The following is a 7,865-nucleotide window of genomic DNA, read 5'->3' as shown; positions in this document are numbered from 1 at the left end:
AAACAAGTCATATATTATTCAATTAATTGAGTAATATTTTTGTACTAATCTTATAATCAAATAAATGTACACGTTCAATATTAGAATTTTTTATAATTTCATCTTTATTTTTATTATCTCAATATATAATAAAAAAAATTTATCCACGCCCGGGTAATTGGACAATTATTTGTTCTAATTCAAAGGAAAACATCAGAAAACATAATTGATCCAATCAATTTCATCAATTGCGCTATATAATATTCGATGTTATAATATATATAATTGTATATTGATCCAAATATTCTTCAAATATTATAACAAATCCATTTCGTGCAACGCACGGGTTATATACTAGTATTCCTTAAATAGTGATTCTTTATGTCATAATTGAATGCTATTTAAGTATGTTTTCATGATTATAATATTTTGGATTAAAGTTTTTAATCTATGATAATATTATAATTGTAATTAATTAATTACATATGAATTTGTTTTGGTATTAAATTAATTAATTAATGGAATGTTTTTATTTGTTCTATGGAAATTTATTTCCATATAAATTTTATTTTGATTGACCCAAGTTTTGGTATAATCAGATTATATATTCTAAAGCCACAAATTAATGCATTACTTATTTTATGTTATGTTTGGATTGCCTAGCATGTCGGTTTAATTTGGTCATGGGCTTAGACCCCTTGAATGAATGTGATTTATTTTGAGTTTTGCATCTTTTTTTGTGATTAATTAAAATTGGGGCATGGGTGCTTCTTATCTATTATTGTAATGTAAATCCCTTCCTCGAAATATGTACCACATTTCTAGTAGATAGGAAATGTGTGTACGAAGATCCCGAAGATTTCAAGAGTTGAAGACCCAAAGGCTATGTATGATGGAAGCTTACATGTAATAGATAGGATTTTAATTTTTCACTATTCACTGTGCACGGTCAAAATTAGCTGGCTCAATTTTGACCATTTAGAAATTCATGACCAATATCAAGTTTACTATTCATGCACTTTATGTATATGTGATATATGTTAAAATGTTGCATGAGTAAAGTGAAAAACTTAATAATTCTTAAAATCTTCCATATATTAAATATTAAGTTGTAAACGGTTAGGCCTTAAGAGTTGAGACTACCTAATCATGGCTCTCAACCATCATAAGAAATCAAGTATTTTTCCTAATACGGTGTTAGCTATGCCAACATAAGGGCAACATGTTAGTTTAAAATATTTTGATTTTCTTATTTTAAACATGTGATGTGGTCACACTTAGAAACTTTACTTTTCAATAAATCCCTAAAGGTGAGAAAAGTCAAAGTTCAACTCTTTTTGTTACCAGGATGGTGGATTTGACTTAACTGAGTCCATTAAGCTAAGATGCCCCTTAAGGTGAGGTTCAATGGGTCATGGAGCACAAGTTTAATAAAATCGAATCATGCAGACATGTATTGGCAAGAGTTGGCCACTTAAGGTGAGGAATAAAATAAATTTGTAAGACCTCGATTACATATTAGAAATCTTCTAACGGGATTTCCGTTTTCTTACTTGGGGAGTGCAGTATTCGAGAATTTTAGTGGGAGATACTATTTGATTATATATACGAAATTCAAAAAGTTTAATAAAGAATTGTGTCTAATAATTCTTGTTATTTTCTGTAATTAATTTTGAAATGGATTTAAATCCTTTGTAAAAAATACTTGAAGATAACAAACTTACTAGGCCAAATTTCACTGATTGGCTCCAGAATTTGAGAATCTTTCTCAATTTGGAAAAGATCGGTTATGATTTAATCCAAGATCCTCCACTAATTAAAATTATACCAGATGATGCTGATGTTGATCAACGTGATGTTCATAAGTTGAAAGGCGATGATTTGAGGGCTAAGAGTTATATCCCCGCCTCTATAACCCATGAGTTGCAATGTTAGCGTGAAAAGATGTCTGACGCAAAATCTATGATCAATCACCTACAAGAGTTGTACGATGAGCACAGTAGGATTTCACGTTATGAGGTTACCAAGGCCTTATTTCGGGCAAAACTACAAGAAAGAGGAAATGTAGGAGATCATGTCTTAAATGTGATTGGCTTATTAGAGAGATTGGAAGAATTAAATATATTCCTTGACACTGAGCTTGAAGTAGATTTAACTCTATAGTCTCTTCCGAATTCTTTTTGGTCTTCATAATGAATTTCCACATGAATAAGCTTCATTGTTCTAAATCTTATCTATACAATATGTTATGCACTGTTCATGCTACAATGAAGGGTATGCACATTGATATAGTTGTTTTGGCCTCTTCCAAGTCAAAGAAGAAGAGAAAGAACAATAACTTTTCTAAAAAGAAATCAACTGGGGAAGTGACCAAAAACAAAAGGAAAGGTTGCAAGTAAAGAAAAGTTTTTCCATTGCAATAAAAAGGGGGATTGGAAAAGGAATTGTACAGGTCAGAGTAGCTGAAGTCTTTGAAGGTCAAAGACAACGAGAAACCTTCAGAAGGTATGTCTATTATGCTCATTAATTAGATCAGACTAGTTTTTCAATTAGTCTAAATACTACTTCTTAGATAATAAACTCTGGAGAAACTTCACATGTTTGTGTATCGTTACAAGATCTGAGAAGAAGTAGAGAGTTGACTAAAGATGAGATTGCTCTAAGGATTGAAAATGGAGCAAGAGTTGTTACATTAGTTGTTGGAGCTTTATCTATTTTGTTTTCATTTAATCATATTTTAAAAGGGCTATTTATGTGTTCCTAGTATTTAAAGACATTATTTCCATTCCAGTTGAGAATAATTATGAATTTTTCTTTTCGGAATAATATTTATTATATTTATTTCAATAATAAATGTGATGGCACTAAAACATTGTTAAATGGTATTGATTGTTTAAATATGTTTGACGATAGTATAAATGAACATTTAAATACATATTGATGTATGTGGCTCATTTGATAAAATGGAGTTTCGATCCTAAATGGAGTTCCATCTAAGTCTGTTTCTAAGACTCCATATGAGATATGGGATACCCCGTCTTAAGTATGTTAAGATTTGGGGTTACACGACTTTTATCAAAAGTCTAAAACAAAAAATTGGAAACATGATATGAAAAAAGGTAGGAAGATATGGCTTAATGAAGAGTTTGTTGAGAAACGTTCATAGTTTAATCAGATTCAAAAATATGTGCAATATGAACCAAAAGTTATGCCTCCTCTTCACAGAAGTGTTAGATATATTCGTGCACCAAACAAATAATAGTTGTCTTGATGATGCAGAGACACTCTTTGTAATTGGAGATAATGCGTCTAGTGACAATCCAATCAGTTACGAAGATTCGATATTAGATATCGTTTTAGAATGTGAAACATCTATTTTGACAAGTTAGTCAAATTATTTGGCTATATTGTAAAACATTAATGATCCATGTTTATAAAATGGTCAATAGAGATAGATCGAAAAGATTAATAGCTTTATCTCAAAGTATGTACATAAAAATATTGAAGATGTTCAATATGTTAGATTCTAAGAAAGGTTTTGGCCCTGTTTGGTAAATAATTAGCCTATCAGCCAATTTTGACCTATTTGATCATTATTAGTTGTTTCACTTGATTCAAAAATCAATATAAGTGTTTGGTTGATAAGCTTTTTGTAACTCCAAAATACTAAATTTCAAAATGCTACTCAAAGCAACCTTTTCAATTAGCCTTTTGAGAAAAGAAATTATACCAAACAATTTTCAGCTAACAGCTAATTTACCAAACACTTTTCTACAATCAGCTAATATTATCAATTAATTATACCTTCTAACCCAATGAGCTAACAACATCAGATAACAGTCATTTACCAAACAGGACCTTTATTACCTTTCAAGCACGAAATCTATCTTTCTAAAGTTTTCATCCTGATACAACTGAAGATAGGGATCACATAAGTAAAATATCATATGCTTCAGCTATTGGGAATCTTATATATGTGATTTTATGTACAAGATCTAATGTTTCTCATGCAGTGAATGTCACTTGCAGACATCAATCAAATAATCCAGGTGAAAAATACTAGACATCAGTTAAGTAATTAAGGGTATAGTCTTAACTGATGGAAAACAAGTATTAAAGATTAAAGGATACACAAATTTTGAATTTCTATCAGACCAGATGATAGAAAGTCTACATTTTGTAACAGTGGTGCAGTCAGTTGGAAGAGTTCCAAACAGAAATAATTGCTTATTCAACCACTAGAGTAGAGTATGCTGCTACTATCATCCCCTAAGAGAGTTCGTTGGAAAGGGAGATATATCAATGCAAATAATAGCATTTATGGATAATCTAACAGATTCGTTTTTTATACTATTTAATCAAGAGCAATTACATTGGCATCTTGAGAAGATGAGGATTACCGATTAGCTCTAGTGCAAGTGGGAAACTGTAAGTGTAACTCCCCCAATTTTCTAATACATAAATGTAAGAAATAAAAGGGAAATAAAGAGATAAAGTTCAACTTTCTGAAATATTTGAAAATGCGAAAGCAAAAAATCAAACTAATCAGGGGTGTCACGCCACGCTTAGGTAACACTATAACCCAAATGCTAAGGCAATTAACTAAGTTCACAATCCAAAATGAACATAATACTAAAGTCAATACATCAAGTCTAAACATAAATATACCTTCACAAGGCAAGGTTCAAAGGGTAACACCTACCTCTACTATGTAGGAATCGACCGTTGAACACAATTGTTTTCGATTTTAAAATACCTCGAAAATTAAGTTTCATTCCTGTGGGGATTGTTGGAAAAAATAGCATAAATGAAATTTTAAGTGGCCCTTTTGTGACACAAATATGTGTGGGGTCCACTACCGATTTGGGTCAGGTCAAAGTGAATTCGGATTCTTCGTAGTTAGACGAAGAGATCAATATATTGTACGCTCAAAATGGATAATGGGTGAATGAGAAATTGGTTCTCAAAGTAGACCCATTTGAGATGAAAATTCATGTGGAAAAGATTTTAAATAAGCTTTTGTCCCACATTGGTTGAGAAAGTGGGTTTGCACCACTATTTATACAAGAACCATTTTATGTCATATTGATTTGTATAGCATAGAGGCCATTTCCATTTTGTCAATTCCCAAAATTATGAGCTTGAAAAAGCTTTTTCACGATGTATCAAGTTCCCTATGGTATTTTCTTAGGTTACCATTCACATGGGCAAGGATGGAACCCCCAACCTCATGCTTAGGGACGAGGTGCTGAACCACCACACCAACCATGTTGATTATGATATCACATACTTTATGTACTCTTTTCCTCGACTAGATTTTCCCACTGAGTTTTTATAGCGAGATTTTTAATGAGGCATAACTATGCTGAGATAATGGTCAAGGGGAGTGGTATAAATATTTATTTTTAATATGTGGCCATACCCCACTCTTTCGCGTGTACAAAATTATCCACTTATCTTGTTTGTATATATATAAACTATTATTAATGAAAATGTGGTTATGAGTTTCTGCATCTTCCAAAGTTTTTTCTCCACTTACCTTTTCATTTGTATATTTTTGAAGGTAAGACTGATACAAGATACACTAAAATCACAACAATAAGTATGTTATGTTATGAATATATTATTTATATGTGGCCATTATCCCAGTTATTGTATTTCAGGATCCATGAAGGGTGAAGTGTCTTTTAGAGTATCGAAGGGTTAAGTTGGTTTCCTATATATATGCTCATATGTATTCATTTGTAACCGACACAATGATGAAGATCAATAAGAATTGTTCTCCCTTCTCTCCATCTCTCTTTGCAATTATCTTCTTGTTTGGTGCATTTCTATTTTTATTTACAACACGTTATCAGCACGAGTGCTCTAAACCAAATGCACAATAGTCTCTTCCACCATTTTCCTGGCAAGGCAGCTACGGCGGATCAAACCATGAGGAATATGGATAAGAATTCATTCTTCTGAATTCTTGTTTATTTGTCATTATTTTGACTATATATATATATATATATATATATATATATATATATATATATATATTATATAATCTTACTTATGTAGAAGATTGTTGATGATGAGTTCAATGTTTTAGGAACAAGATCTGTTGTTTGGAGCAGCAGACTGCTGTGGTGCCAAACAGATTTATCATGAGGCATATGGGATCTCGCCGACGATGGCTCCATCACAGGCGACCGATCTATAAATGGATTAGAAAAGATGTTGACGGAGATGGTGAGCGACGGTGAATCAACGACGGCGACCTTCGACCTGGATTTTCCTCCCCGGCGTGAACGGTGATGGAAAACCAGCGACGAACATAACTCCGGCGAACCTTCAGCGGCGGCCTCCTCCCTTGGTCGAGGAGGTACCAAGGCAGGAAGAGGAGCTTTAGGCAAAGCAGGAATGGGAGCAGCAGGCCAAGGGTGTCGAGAATAGACTTGTAAAACTGGAGGAGTAGGAACAGGCATAGGGACAGATGTCGTGACTGTATACATCAGGATGTCATCCCCCTCATCCTCCCCCTGACCAATGGCATCCGGAGAAGAAGGAAAGAAAGGAACATCCTCGTGAAAAGTGACATCAATAGAAACAAGGTACCTACCAAGCTCTGGAGAGTAACACCTGTACCCCTTTTGCACACGAGAATAACCAAGAAACACACACTTCAGAGACTTTGGATCAAGCTTGGTGAGGTTAGGACGGACATCTCGAACAAAACATACACAACCAAATATACGGGGGTCAATATGAAACAAAGGTTGTGATGGACACAGAATATGGTACGGAGTTTTCCCTTCTAAAACCACAGAGGGCATGCGATTGATTAAAAAACAGGCAGTGGAACAGCATCAGCCCAAAACTGTTTAGGAACCCTCCTTTGAAACAATAAGGCCCTTGCAGTTTCAAGCAAATGCCGATTCTTGCGCTCAGCTACCCCATTTTGGGAAGGTGTGTCAACACAAGAAGATTGATGCAACATACCCATGCCATGCATATAAGAGGAAATTGGGTACGAGAAATACTCTTTAGCATTGTCACTACGTAATATTTTGACATGAACACCAAATTGAGTTTTAATTTCAGCACAGAATCCACGAAACACATCAAACAATTCAGAACGAGACTTCATTAAATATAACCATGTCATTCGAGAGAAATCATCAACAAAGGTAACAAAATACTTATAGCCAATTTTAGAAGTCACAGAACACGGACCCCAAACATTTGAATGTACTAACTCAAACAAAGTAGACACACGTTTGCTAACTCTAGGACTCAAATGCACACGACGGTGCTTAGAAAACTCACATGACTCACAACGTAAAAACGGCAAACTATGAAACTGCGGACACAATTTTTTCAACAACGGGAGGGAAGGATGCCCCAAACGAAAATGAGCATCTACCGGAGTGACAGCACCCGAACAAGCAACCAACTTTGACCTCTTGGTGTCAAGAATGTAGAGACCCCAGACTCACGCCCCTCACCAATAACCCTCTTAGTCATAAGATCCGACAATGATCAAGGAAGAACGTAACAAAACAGTTTAAAGCACGGGTAAGCTGGCTAACTGAAATCAAATTGAACGAGAAATTAGGGAGGTGCAATACAGACTGTAAGGGGAGCATGGGGATTGGCGTAATGAAGCCAGACCCAAGTACATGGGAGGTGGACCCATCCGCTAAGGTGACAGGGGAACTATGTGGAGAAGAAGAAATGGAGGAAAATAAACTCGAATTACCTGTCATATGGTCTGTGGCACCCGAGTCTATAACCCATTTGGATGATGATGAGAGAAGACAAGAGGTCGGGTTACCTGAGTCAGCAACAGCAGTGACCGAAGAGGATGAATGCTTCAAAGAGTCTTGGTATTGAGAGAACTT

Source organism: Ipomoea triloba, chromosome 1 (genome assembly GCF_003576645.1).
Source record: "Ipomoea triloba cultivar NCNSP0323 chromosome 1, ASM357664v1".
Taxonomy (NCBI): domain Eukaryota; kingdom Viridiplantae; phylum Streptophyta; class Magnoliopsida; order Solanales; family Convolvulaceae; genus Ipomoea; species Ipomoea triloba.
This window is presented reverse-complemented; position numbering follows the sequence as displayed.